The following is a 15038-nucleotide window of genomic DNA, read 5'->3' as shown; positions in this document are numbered from 1 at the left end:
CCGATTATTGTTATATTGTACTCTCCCAAGTGCTTAGTACAGTGCTCTGCACACAGTAAATGCTCAGTATGATTAAATACGATTGAAAGATCCAGTATAAAGCTAAACATTATACTTTCCTTACTTACTGATAATTAGTGATGCATTTCTTTATTTCTGCATCTGGCAAACTGACCCTCCTCCAAGATTCCTATTTCCCCAGCTTCAGAGACCTGTAAAGAACAAAAGGACAAAACATTACTATTTGAAGCTTAAATGGGAAGCCCTTTAGACAGTATTCATAGCTAATATTCACAATACATTGAAACCACTTATTGTAAGAAAAGTGACAAAACATTACCAGCACAAGACAGATGGGATGCAGCCAGATTTTAATTACTGTTCCACAGCTTTTGGCTTCAGCTCACTGAATGTTTTACTATATGGGAGGAAAAGCGAACTATGCCACCTGATTTCACTTTCCTATTTGTTTTATCAGTGATGATAAACCCAAATTACAAACGAAAAGCTATCTAAACCAAACTCCTTTTGGACCTTTAGCAAGTAAATGGCTCTTACACATGGGAGTTAAAAGAAGAAGATTTTAAATTCTAAGGGTGAAGTTATCTCATTGAGGGCAGAAGCAATGTTTTGCAATTTGCGTGCTCTCAAACACATGGTACAATGCTCTGCAAACAGTAGGTGCTCAGTAATGATTCAAACATGATCCACTCATAATTCTAATGCTTTGAGAAGCAACAATGAAGTGTAATTTCTCAATTAGAGCTACTGTGCAGCCCTAACATAAGCTTTTTTCTGTGATGCTTTCCTCCTCTTGAAGAATTTACCCTTACTTTAATCTTTAAGTGACAGTGAAATTAAGAAAACCCTTTTTGTGAAGTCTCCTCCATTTTGACAGGCCAGAGTTCGGTGGGTGTGTATCAGTGTTTCTGAGCATGTCTATGGATGCATGAGTACAGATAGCAAGGGAGATCATCGATTAAAAAAAACATTTAAAAACCAAGAGAAAGTAAGAGATCATATCACCTAGTCGTCAAAGAAAATTATTTTTCTTAACATCTGAAAACTCTTTAAGTAATTTTCTTAGCCTCCCTCATATAGTCTCCCTCCTGAGAGGGCAAATCACAAACAACGGATGACCCTGATACCTTCAACATTTAGCTTTGATCATAATGTTTGCAATATTAAATTTACATGCTTCCTAAATCAGAATCTTTCCCATCCTCTCTCAGAATTCCTCAGTGTGATTTTATATAAAAATGATGTAAAAACTTTTGTACATGTCAAAAATAGGATGGCTTACTTCTATGTCAGTCAACAGTTTCTTGGGTCAGTTACCTAAGCATAGGCCCCAACAGGAGATAGGTACCAGTGGTGAAAGAGTTGGGTGGGAGATGTGTGTGAAAACTATGGTGGAAGTAGCAAAAACCAGAATGGAAGGGGCAAGAAGAGATGATTAGGGAGGGCAAGGAAGAGAGTCAGGCAAGAGGTGAGGCTGCGGGAGGTGAAGGAGGGAGAAGAGGAAGAGAACAAAACATTCTACTGTAGAATGTTCACTGGCCATAAATTGCTGGAGCAGGCCCAGGAAATTTCAATAAACAAGCATACAGGGTGCATTATTAGAGTATATTTGATCAAAGTGGAAACTGGATAACTGAGACCAACTACCCACAAAGATCTAAATTGTCTTGTTTATCTGCTTACCTTGATCAAATTAACTGAATAATTACCCTAACTTGACTCTGTGTCACAGAGATTCCTTTAAATCAAAAATCATTTGTAACCTTAAAAAAATTCTTCATACCTCCCACCTCTATGAATTCTCTAAGAATGCTAAGCTTAGATCACAAACAATAATCATCATTATGCCACTGATCAAGTGCTTACTATTTTCTAAGAGCTGGGTACACTCCCTGGGAGTCAAGAATAAACAAAAAGGAAAAGGATCCAAAAAGATGATGTAGGAAAGAATTAAGAAAATAAGAAAGAGTTAGGATCAACAAGAGCTCAATACTCTCTACAGGATGATCAGAATCAACATGCTTTAGGAAAGCAGAGAGCTCAAATAACCATAAAGCAGATACTTTCAGATAGCAGGAATCTGGATGAATCAGTAGGAACATGGCTTCCAGAAAAGGTTGCCAAAACATGATGGTTCTTGGAAGAGGAGTTGGTTGTGGGCAAATGGGACAAGTAAAACTACTCTTTCCAGGACAGATTAACCAGATTATGGCTATTTAAGGATCACCCCTTTTTCAGTTTCCACTTAGTGTATTTGCAACAATACCTGCCTGAGAATACCTTTAAAATTATCTGAAAACTTGAACGTATCTGAATAGCAGAGTCATTTGGAAATTGTAAAGCAAATCTGAGTGAACACTTATCACAGGATGCTTTCTGCACACAAGATTATAGGAGATTAGTCAATTCTATTCTAAGAATGGATAAAGTCTTCAGAGAAAGCCACACAGAAAAATTTTTTGACTTTGACAGTATGAAAGGACTTGATGTTGATGAAAGAGGGACTTCGATCTTGGACCAGAAAGATTGAAGAGAAGAGAACAAAGCTCCAGAATCAAAGCATAGATCTTCACTCTCATTTAAATTTTCCTCAGGAGACAATGCTGATTATTAGTCGAGCAGCTTTGCCACTGTTACGGAAACCTTAGGGTATTAACTGTGAAACATTGATATTCTAACTGCTATTGGAATATATAGCCAAGAGATAGAATGAAATGAGAATCTGGACTTCAAAGATAACATTTCTTTGGAATACACTGGCCAAGGGTAAGAAAATCCTGATGAATGGTAAAGGTTTTTATGTTAATGATTCAAATAGACAGCAAAACTGAAGACTTTCCAAATAATGCAGTTCTTTGATTTCAACTGGCAGAGCCAGGTATAAAATAGGAAAGCTGTGATAGTGAGATTCAGAGTGAGCTGGTATAAGGGAGTTCAAGGGAGGAAGAGAAGGAGGAGGGTTTCTGGGAAACGAGGCAGACCAGCCAGCAACACAAATCTCTGACAGCCTTACCCCAGGTCCTCTTGGTATTGTTAATAATAATAATAATAATAATAATAATAATGTTGGCATTTGTTAAGCGCTTACTATGTGCACAGCACTGTTCTAAGCGCTGGGGTAATAATAATAATGTTGGCATTTGTTAAGCGCTTATTATGTGCCGAGCACTGTTCTAAGCGCTGGGGTAGACACAGGGGAATCAGGTTGTCCCACGTGGGGCTCACAGTCTTAATCCCCATTTTACAGATGAGGGAACTGAGGCACAGAGAAGTTAAGTGACTTGCCCAAAGTCACACAGCTGGCAAGTGGCAGAGCTGGGGTTCGAACCCATGACCTCTGACTCCAAAGCCCGTGTTCTTTCCAATGAGCCACGCTGATATAGGGTAATCAGGTTGTCCCATGTGAGGCTCACAGTCTTCATCCCCATTTTACAGATGAGGTAACTGAGGCCCAGAGAAGTGAAGTGACTTTCCCAGAGTCCCACAGTTGACAAGTGGCAGAGTGGGGATTCGAACTCATGCCCTTTGACTCCCAAGCCCGTGCTCTTTCCACTGAGCCATGCTGCTTAACACCGTGGATAATACGAATTAAAGCTTTTAAAGAGCATATCAGTGGCATAAGAAGAATTATAATGGATAGCAAAAATTATCTATAGAAGCAATTCCATTGGGACTAACCTGTTATAAAAATGGCAGCTGCACAGGGCAACGTACTACCATTCTGGGACAACATTAAGAATAAAGTGGCTTGCAGAAAATTAGCAAGATGGGGTGAGGGGGATGCTGCTACTGCTAGTGCTCGACTACTTCATCAGCAGCCTCCTTGCTGACTTCTCTGCCTCCCATCTCTCCCAGTTCCAGTCCTTACTTCACTCTGCTGCCCGGATCATATTTCTAAAAACCGAAGTTCAGTTCATAGCTCCCTACTTCTCAAAAACCTCTAATGGATGGCCATCCACCTCCGCATCAAACAGAAACATCTTACCATCAACTTCAAGGCAGTCAGCTAACTCGCTCCTACCTTATCTCGCTGATCTACTACAACCCAGCCTGGACACTTCACTCCTCTAACGCCGATCACGCCGATCTACTCACTGTACTCTGATCTCATCTACCTCACCACCAAACTCTTCCCCATATTCTCTTTTGGGCTTGGAACCCCCTCGCCCTTCATATCGGACAGACCACCACTCTCCCCAACTTCAAAGCACTTGGATCTTTACCCACTGAACACTTGATATTCACCCCATTCGACCCTTTGCCCTTATGTACAAATTCTTACGTTCCACCATTTCCCCATCTAAATTATTTTGATGTCCGTCTCCTCCTCTTGACCGTAAGCTCCTTGGGGACGGAGAGCAAGCCTACCATTCATTCATTCATTCAATCAATCGTATTTCCTGAGCGCTTACTGTGTGCTCAGTATACTCAGCACTTGGAAAATACAATTTGGAATGATAATTATGGTATTTGTTAAGCGCTTACTATGTGCTAAGCATTGTTCTAAACGAAGGGTAGATACAGGGTAATCAGGGGGTCCCATGTGGGGCTCACACTTTTAATCCCCCTTTTATAGATGAGAGAACTGAGGCACAGAGAAGTTAAGTGACTTGCCCAAGGTCACACAGCAGACAGGTGGCGGAGGCGGGATTAGAATCCACGTCCTCTGACTCCCAAGCCCGAGCTCGTTCCATTAAGTCACGCTGCTTCTAACTTTATTGTGTTGTACTCTCCCAAACATTCAGTGCTTTACTCTCCATACAATAAGCACTCGATTGATACCACCGATCAATTGCGGCTCTACGCAGCGGCTATTCACCAGTTGACTTCCGGGAGTATTTTTCAGCAAAGGTGCTTTGCCTGCCGGAGCAGAAACTAGCATTTTCAGGTCTCTCTGATGAATTATGACAAAGGGCTCTTGTTGCAAATGCTCCTGGCCTCAGAGTCAGACATCATCAGTACTTAAAGATCTCTGTGAGATCTGTGAAATTTTTCCAACCATCCCTCAGGTTTGATCGAGGATGCCCAGACCACTCCAGTGAAAGAAAGGAAGGTGCCTGTAGGTCTTTACCATGAAATTATTTGCAGACAACCATGTCTAATAGAAGCCAACTTCCACACTGAGTTAAACCTGGGAGTATAAATGTGTCATTATCACTACGCATTACTGAGCACCTCCTGAATAGAGAGCACTGGATTAGGTGCTTGGGAGCACACAAAAGACGAGACAGTGGTCCCCGCCCTCAAAACCATACAAAATAATGGGCGTATATATGTTTATGTGGGCATTTGTGTTTATCAAGTCAGAGGCATGTCGATTCACAGTGGAAAGAGCACGGGCTTTGGAGTCAGGGCTCATGAGTTCGAATCCCAGCTCTGCCACTTGTCAGCTGTGTGACTGTGAGCAAGTCACTTAACTTCTCTGTGCCTCAGTTCCCTCATCTGTAAAATGGGGATTAAGACTGTGAGCCCCACGTGGGACAACCTGATTCCCCTGTGCCTACCCCAGCGCTTAAACAGTGTTCTGCACATAGTAAGCGCTTAACAAAATACCAACATTATTCACTGAATTAGTAAATTTTTTAATGGTGTTTGTTATTCATTCAATAGTATTTATTGAGCGCTTACTATGTGCAGAGCACTGTACTAAGTGCTTGGGATGAACAAGTCGGCAACAGATAGAGACAGTCCCTGCCGTTTGACGGGCTTACAGTCTAATCGGGGGAGACGGACAGACAAGAACAATGGCACTAAACAGCGTCAAGGGGAAGAACATCTCGTAAAAACAATGGCAACTAAATAGAATCAAGGCGATGTACAATTCATTAACAAAATAAATAGGGTAACGAAGATATATACAGTTGAGCGGACGGGTACAGTGCTGTGGGGATGGGAAGGGAGAGGTGGAGGAGCAGAGGGAAAAGGGGAAAATGAGGCTTTAGCTGCGGAGAGGTAAAGGGGGGATGGCAGAGGGAGTAGAGGGGGAAGAGGAGCTCAGTCTGGGAAGGCCTCTTGGAGGAGGTGATTTTTAAGTAAGGTTTTGAAGAGGGAAAGAGAATCAGTGTGGCGGAGGTGAGGAGGGAGGGCGTTCCAGGACCGCGGGAGGACGTGACCCAGGGGTCGACGGCGGGATAGGCGAGACCGAGGGACGGCGAGGAGGTGGGCGGCAGAGGAGCGGAGCGTGCGGGGTGGGCGGTAGAAAGAGAGAAGGGAGGAGAGGTAGGAAGGGGCAAGGTGATGGAGAGCCTTGAAGCCTAGAGTGAGGAGTTTTTGTTTGGAGCGGAGGTCGATAGGCAACCACTGGAGTTGTTTAAGAAGGGGAGTGACATGCCCAGATCGTTTCTGCGGGAAGATGAGCCGGGCAGCGGAGTGAAGAATAGACCGGAGCGGGGCGAGAGAGGAGGAAGGGAGGTCAGAGAGAAGGCTGACACAGTAGTCTAGCCGGGATATAACGAGAGCCCGTAATAGTGAGGTAGCCGTTTGGGTGGAGAGGAAAGGGCGGATCTTGGCGATATTGTAGAGGTGAAACCGGCAGGTCTTGGTAACGGATAGGATGTGTGGGGTGAACGAGAGGGACGAGTCAAGGATGACACCGAGATTGCGGGCCTGCGGGACGGGAAGGATGGTCGTGCCATCCACGGTGATGGAGAAGTCTGGGAGCGGACCGGGCTTGGGAGGGAAGATGAGGAGCTCAGTCTTGCTCATGTTGAGTTTTAGGTGGCGGGCAGACATCCAGGTGGAGACGTCCCGGAGGCAGGAGGAGATGCGAGCCTGAAGGGAGGGGGAGAGGACAGGGGCGGAGATGTAGATACTATGAGCCAGGCACAGCGTGGCTCAGTGGAAAGAGCCCGGGCTTGGGAGTCAGAGGTCATGGGTTCGAATCCCGGCTCGGCCACTTGTCAGCTATGTGACTGTGGGCAAGTCACTTCACTTCTCTGGGCCTCAGTTACCTCATCTGTAAAATGGGGATTAACTATGAGCCTCACGTGGGACAACCTGATTACCCTGTATCTACCCCAGCGCTTAGAACAGTGCTCTGCACATAGTAAGCGCTTAACAAATACCAACATTATTATTACTATTATGCTCTGGTTAGTACAGTTCATGAACAAAAAACTAATTAGGACATCTTTCCCTGATACTTTCTATACAGCCAATGTGGTACAGAGACTGGGTCTGACCTGATTTACCTTGCATCTACCCCAGCGCTTAGTACAGTTCTTGGAACACAGTAAATGTTTAACCTATACCAGTTATCCCTATTATAATCGCTTATACCATTTTCAGAAAAGGACTGGGGGAATAGAGTACACACATCCAGCTGGGATGCCCCCACCAAACACGATTGCTGTTCGCCAGGAGGCTGTGTTCTCCCAAGTCACACTTGGGCCTAGACAACACGCAGCCCCATCCGCGGGCAAAGGCAGCCGGGACAAGTCTCTATAAGATGAACAACTCCGTTTATCCCTGCCCGCGGGTCAGGGCTGCCCACGGCCTCGCAAAGGGGAATCTGGAGCCGGGGTGACCAGATTGTGGACTCTGTGGTTTCCCCTGTGCCTCCCCGGGGCCCTGGGACTGCGGCGGCCCAGGAAGCATCCTGTGCACTCTGGCAGTTCAGTTTCCAGGGTGGCGCTGCTCCAGATCACAGCATTCCCCGGCCTGGGGTTTCAGTTCCTGGGATGAGGGAGCAACTACCTCAGCCGTGGAGATACCGAGGGTGCTGCTGCACTCTCTCCACCCACAACCCCTGGCATCATTAAAGCTCAGGGCCTTTAATCTATCAGTCAGGGGTGCCGTGGAAAAATCAGCCAGGTACTTCAGAGGGTCTAAAAAAATATACCTCTTTTCCACCTCTTTCAGTTCAAAATAACTTTGCCATACAACATCCAGAAAACTAAGGCCAGACAGCATTTCTGGGGGCCATCATTATTTACAATTTTATCGAGCCCCTAATTTTACTCCTGCCGATGGCCTACAATCATTTCCGTAGAGGCTTTGTGGTGACCGTTTTCACTTGGCAATGCAACCCCAAACAGACTTTTAACTATCTCTTAATGGGGCACTGCAGGACTCAGCACTGCTATTGTGACAGGGCCGTGTGACAGAGACAATGCTCAGCTGTGACTCTCTTGGCTTAATTGTAACTGCTCCAATCACATAATACCAAATAACCAAGCAATGCAATAAACCTAAATGATATTTATGGCAACATTCAGAATAACCAATTTCCATTCTAATATGCTCCCACAACACCATGTTGCAGAGAATTTACATAAAATGAACAATATAGAATCAAGGCTACATCTGTCACCGAAGAAAATACCAGATTTATGCAGCAGAGATTTATGGGCCCCATGACTTCCAGCGAGTTATCATAAATCTCCATCATGCCCCAGAATGCTTAATCTGTGTCTCACCTAAAATATATTTCAGTCCACACACTGCCGGGCAGCGACTTAATGGACTAAAGATGCAAAGACCCAGAGAACTAAAGGAGAAACAATCATTGTTGGTACTTAGGGATGCAAAATCCTACCCAAAATGCTTTGGGCTGATTTCAGAACATTTCGTTATCTGGTCCAATCTGCCCATTTATTGGCCAGTATCAGCTTGGATCTTGGAGAAGCCAGGATAGCATGCAGGAGAGCAAGAGAGCTGAAATTTATCAACACGACGCCAATTACCTTTCAGTCACAATACTGAACAAAACAGGATGCAGCGCGGCCTTGTGTAGAAAGAGCATAGGTCTGGGAGTCAGAAGGACCTGGGTTCTAATTATGACTCTACCATTTATCTGCTATGTGACCATAGGCAAGTCACTTATCTGCTCTGTGCCTCAGTTACCTCATTTGTAAAATGGGGATTAAGATTGTGAGCCCCAGGTGGGGCATGTCCAACCTCATACAGTGTGTGGCACATAGTAAGTGTTTAACAAATACCACAATTATTTTATTATTATTACTATCATTGGTCTGGAACTAGATTCTGATTTTCTCCACTGGGAAGGAAGAAAACTCTCAGTAAAGTGCACTGCACACAGTAAGCAATCAATAAATACGACTGGATGAATTGCTAGGGCATTCAGTGCCTGGACTTTCCATTCCCATGGTGCTTGAGGTGTCTTGGGTTTGGAGAGGCCTTAGAAGGATCCAGGCTGGGATGAGTTCCAGTCTGGGGATCCTAGGGTAGGTGGGGGTGATTACTTTAGAACAGTCCCAGGCATCACATGATTTCCTAAACAGGGGCCCATTTCTGCCTTTCCCTGCCACAGGGTTTAGAGACTCTGACCTGGGGGCACCCTTGCAGCGTAGAAAGAAAACAGGCAAATTCCACTAATCATGTTGGAAAGCAGCATGACCTGGTGGAAAAAAGTACGGGCCTGGGAGCCAGAGGACCTGGTTCTAATCAAGGCCCCGCCGCTTACTTGCTGGATGACCTTGGCCAAGCCACAACTTCTCTGTGCCTCTGTTTCCTCAACTGCAAAATGGGGATTTGAGACCTGTTCTCCCTCCTACTTGACTGTGGGCAAGTCACTTAACTTCTCTGTGCCTCAGTTCCCTCATCTGTAAAATGGGGATTAAGACTGTGAGCCCCACGTGGGACAACCTGATTCCCCTATGTCTACCCCAGCGCTTAGAACAGTGCTCGGCACATAGTAAGCGCTTAACAAACACCAACATTATTATTATTAGACGGTGATCCACAAGTGGGACAGAGGCTATAGGCAGCCTGATTTATTTGAATCTATCCCAGTGCTTAGGAGAGGGCTTGACACAAATTAAGCACTTGAATACCATATAAAAGTCTTAAAATGCAATGTAGCTCCTTAAATGCACAGTGAATATAGAATTTGAGAGTGGAATACCTCTCAGTTGGTAATAGTTCTCTGGGCCTATGAACCCAGGAGAACCAAGGATCAGAGGTTCTAAGGCAGATAGACCCTCTGGGTGTCTATAATCGACGCGTGCCTAAAATCAGTGTCTAGAGTTTTCAAGCTCCCCCACCAAGTGGCTCTTGATGGAAGCCAGAGCTGTCACTCACCCGTTAACATTCCAGCAATCTCTTCTTCCCTAGGCACCTCTCTCAGGATTGCCCCAGCAATGCAGTCTAGCTGGAGGAGCTGCTGGGATACCAAGAGGGCGAATGGAGAGAAGGAGCTCGGCACTTCTGTTCAACTTGCATCTTAAAATCACTTATGCACTTCCGGCTTTTGAGGATTGGGATCGTTTGCTTGTGTTTGGAAAGATCATTTGATATAAGGAATCACTCTGAGGTTAAGGTCACATTTCCTTTGTTCTTAATTTCTGGGATTTTAAAATTTAGGTGAGCCCATTTCTCAAACCTGCAACTCTCTAATGACTCAGACTTTATTCATTGGTATTCCCTAAGAGGGATCTGTTTACTTCTTAATCTACAAGGAAAGGGATCTGCCAATCTGCTATTTTCTCTTTCAGAGAGCCAACAGAGTGAAGAATATTCAGTCAAATTATGCAGTCATCACTAACTCACGGGATCAAATAACCTGCTGGCAGTATAATGGTAATCTTTACAAGTGGCCTGAGTGAAATTTTCTTACAGAAGCAGGTAAATGCTTCCCACAGACTTGTTACATGCAACTAATATGCCTCCTAGCTTATTTTATGTATGTGTGTTTTAAAATTTGGTTGAAAGCTAGAAATAGCGCAAAGTACGAACCCCCTTCCTTTGTGGCCTATAGATCTTACTTTATGAGGAAAAGTGTAATAAAGAGAAAAACTTAAGCTCTTTTCTCATTTTACACTCATCTTGACAACCCATCTCATGAAAACTAGTTAGTGATAATTTTATGTAGTTCAGATGCAAATGAGCTTGGTTTATGAGTTACACGGTAGAATGGGACTCTGGTGTCTGGTCATAAACCATACCTTGAATAATGGCTCGTACAGGCTAGGCCTTACCTAGATTTGTTGATTTCACTATGAGAAACTGCCATTATTTATAATTCCTGGCAATTTTCCAATGCAACACAAATTTCTTAAGTGGTATTTCAAAAATTTGAAATGTTTAGTTGTACAAGAAATAAAATGTTTAAGTCCCCTAATGGTCTTAAATCAATAACCATTATTAAATGCATAAATTTTAACAGTAATTTTAACAACTCTCAAACTGAAGACTCAAATTATGGAAAAGCGATAGTCTCTCTCCAAGAGCATCCCAGTTGAATTTCTCCTTCAGAAAGGCTAATAGCTTCAGTTAATATAAGCAGAGCATGAACGAACACTTGCTTCCTTCTCTCTCCTCTGGTGACTTTCTTCCTTCAAGAATTCCAGAAGGTATACTTTTGCTAAAAGTCCCCAGAATTATTCTGGGTGAACCCTTCATGCTCTCACAATATGTAACCTTTGCAAAGTGTGACTAAAAGAACCAGCAACATCTGTTCTTACATGCAGAAATCTGGGGATGATGATTCAGAAAATGCATCCATGAGAAAATTAAAATAGGAGCAGTGATTAAGGATGACAGAACCCTAAGAGCACCTTTATTTCAACTGAGAAGTCATGAAGGAGATGTTTTAGCATCCTTATTCTGCTGAGAAAGGTTATTCATTTTCTTAGTTGGGGGCACGACATCTATTAACTATCAGCGATTGGAAGAGATTCTTCTTTCAATCAATCAGTACCAAACACAGATCCTAAAATAACAAGGGAAAAGTATACGGCGCTAAAGAAAAGTTTTTGAGGCTATAATATACTATAAATCAATCAATCAATTGAACTTACTGAGCTCTTACCATGTGCAGAGCACTAATCGCTTGGGAGACTACAATACAGATTTGGTACATATGTTCCCTATACACAACGAGCGTACAATATATAAGCAGCTCTAACTCTCACCAATCCAGATCAATATATTTTAGCTGTCGTAGAACATTCCACCAATGTCTAGGGAAAGAACTCCCTATTATATAACCCAGTTGGTTGTACCCTCATTATTTAGGATCAGAAAACAGAATTTTACCCTCAACATCTATACGATATAACTTGCAGAACACTAACAATATACACGATGCTGAATGAATTTTAAAAAGATGTATTCTCTCATATTGCAGGGGCGAAAGTAAAGCTGAGTCTACCTAACAAAAAACTTTTATTTTATTTTTTTAAGACCATGCGCCCTTTGTGAGTCAGAGACTGTGTCCAAACTGAGTATCTTGTAACTCCCCCAGCACTTAGTACAGTGCATGGCACATAGTGAGCACTTAAATATCATTAAAAATAATTTTTTAAAATGTCTTGGCAAAGAACAAGTGTACATGTGCTTACGGGCAGTGGCGTCTTGATGTATTAACATGATGAGGCTACTCCAAACCAAAGTCAATATAGTGGGCTCTGGCCGTGGTCCCTTTCCGGAGAGCATGAGGTGTTTGGTGAACATAACTTCCCCATCAAAAATGATATTCTGCTATTGTGACATAGCAGCTCTGGGACACCTGCTGTTTGTTTCACCTTTCTTTCCAAACAGAAGACTGTCAGATTGGCCATCAATGGATCCAAGTCTCTGATTTTTAGGTTTAACATCCTCTCTAGATCCCTCCAGACAAACATTTAGAGGGAGTCATGTTTTGGCTCAAGGAATCCAGTACAATTTGCCAACACTTGACACTTGGAGACCCAGCCTTTGACTCCCATGCTTGTCACGAGGAAGGCTAATAATATCCCACTTGCCCACATGATGTGCACAGATAAAACAAGAAATTGCTCATGGTGCCACAGTTTTAAAAATGTGTAAACTAAGTTCATTCTTTGGATGATTTTATAGACCTGTCTCGAGTATTATGACCTCAGCTAAACACCCACCAGCATTTCAGAGCATTATGAAGGGTTCAATGTTAGCTACAGTTGTTCTAGAGGAATATCGGTCATTTTGTTTATTTGTATACATTGTATACAAATTGTATATATTGTATATATTGTATTGTATACAATATATTGTATATTTTAACAACTCATAACACTGTCGATAACTAGCTGTCCCCAGGCAGCTTCATCTTGACACCTATGACAGCTTCCCTCATGTCCTTCCTTGAAATATTTCCTCCTCAATCCCAACCTGCTGAGCAGCGACAGGAACCTGTGAGGCAAAATCAGCCTCTTGGCTCACAAATCTCCCTCTCTAGCCCTCACCCTAGTCAGTAACTCCCTTTCTACACCCTTCAACCCTACATTAGCAACAGGGCTTGGAGCTCCAGAACTCTCCCCGCAACTAACCCACTGTAAATACATCTAACTTTAAATACATCTAATTTATTGCATCCTTGGTTCAGCTGGGCATTGTCAACATCACTAAAATCCAACTTTTCCTCTCCAACTAAACTACTACCATGCTGATCCAAGCACTCACCATAGCCCACCCTGATTACTGTATCGGTCTTTTTGCTGACTTCCATGCTTCCTGTCTCTCCCCACTTCAGTCCATATTTAACTCTGTTGCCCAGATGGTTTGTCTACAAAAATGTTCAGCCCATGCTTCCACACTCCTCAAGAACGTCCAGTGGTTGCCCATCCATCTCCACATCAACCAGAAATTCCTTACCATTGACTTCAGAGCACTCAATCACCTTGCCTCCTCTGACCTTACTTCTCTGATTTACTACTGCAACCCGCACCCTTTGCACGGCAAATGCCAACCTATTCATTATACGTAGATCTAGTCTATCGCTGCCAACCCCTTGCCCAGGTCTGAAATTCCCTCTCCCTTCACATCTGACAATCACTTTCCCCACTTTCAAAGCCTCATTAGAAGCATATCTCCTCTAAGAGGCCTTATCCGACTAAGCTCTCATTTCCTCCTCTCCCACTCCTTTCTGTTTCCTCCCATTTCTTCTCATTTCCTCCCTCCCACTCCCTATCCCTTGCATTTGGATTTGCACCCTTTACTCACCCTACCCTCAGCCCCACAGCACTTACGTACATATATCCATACTTTATCTGTTTATATTGTCTCTCTCTCCTTCTTGTAACTGTAAGCTCTTTGTGTACAAGAAACATCTCTCCCATCTCTCCCAAGTGCTTTATACAGTACTCTGCACACTGTAAGCACTCAAATATGATTGATCGATTGACTGAATCCCAAAGCAAGTTCATTTTACAACTCTAAAAGGCATTTTGGGACTTACCATTTTGTATATTAAACACACTAAATGTTATTCCTGGAGGGATTGGCATAAGCTTCTGGCACACAGGTTCAACTCACAGTAGAGTCAGCCGTCATGTAACCTTCTGAGGAAGATAAATCCAGGCATGTTCCTATTTACTAAGAGGATATTTTAGGACTGGGACCAGGGCCTGACTCTGTTTGACTTTCATAAGAGTAAATAAGAATCCGGAGCGGAGAAGCCATTTTCCCTGTCCTAAACTGAATTTTTGTGAATTGAATCAAAATGAGGACCCAGTGCCTAACACTCAACAAACATATATAAGACACTAAGTAACCCTATTTGCCAAGAATCTGGCTAAGACAATAACTATCCTATAGAAGTAAAGCATTCTATTCTGGAAATAAATACAAGTTAGCAGTTAACACTATTCCAAACACAACTATTACTTGGATTAAGTTGTGGAAAACAGATTTACAAATTAGGCAATATGGTCTCAAATATGTTATAGCCAGTTTCAGATTTTGTGCTTGGTAGTGATGTGAGGGACCATGACATTGTGCAAACCACAATAATCATAATCAAATCCACTGCATGGGTTTCTGGACCTGAAGCCTTTTACAGGACTGAGGTTCATTCTTCATTTTCAATGGGAGGCTAAATCATCATTAGAGCTAAAAGTTATTCGCCATCACAAAATATTTAAATAATGGAATATTATATTAGAGTGATGGAAAATATGCCAGAACTCCAAAATTGTGTCAATTTTTTTACGGAAGCAAAAAGGTCAATGGGTTTTTTTTTTTTATCTATTATGACTACTGCTTCTTTCTTTAGTCTATTCTTGGCTGCGAACAAACTGCACGCATTGCCTTACTCCTGC

The 15038-nt window shown here is 43.0% G+C and overlaps 1 protein-coding gene across 5 annotated transcripts in view; it reads right to left on the bottom strand.

Moving 5' to 3' along the window:
* The window catches only part of INPP4B (inositol polyphosphate-4-phosphatase type II B), a 463330-nt gene that overhangs the window by 320340 nt on the left and 127952 nt on the right, over positions 1 to 15038 (bottom strand). For all 5 annotated transcript variants that reach the window (XM_007668427.4, XM_039913682.1, XM_029076612.2 and 2 more), the window contains exon 3: positions 129 to 212. The gene's annotated coding sequence lies outside the window, so the exon portion shown is untranslated. The remainder of the gene's footprint in view (positions 1 to 128; positions 213 to 15038) is intronic.

The sequence above is a fragment of the Ornithorhynchus anatinus genome, chromosome 12, assembly GCF_004115215.2.
Source record: "Ornithorhynchus anatinus isolate Pmale09 chromosome 12, mOrnAna1.pri.v4, whole genome shotgun sequence".
In the NCBI taxonomy this organism is placed as follows: Eukaryota; Metazoa; Chordata; class Mammalia; order Monotremata; family Ornithorhynchidae; genus Ornithorhynchus; species Ornithorhynchus anatinus.
The sequence above is the reverse complement of the archived record's forward strand: the minus strand, read 5'-3'. Positions and strand labels throughout refer to the sequence as shown.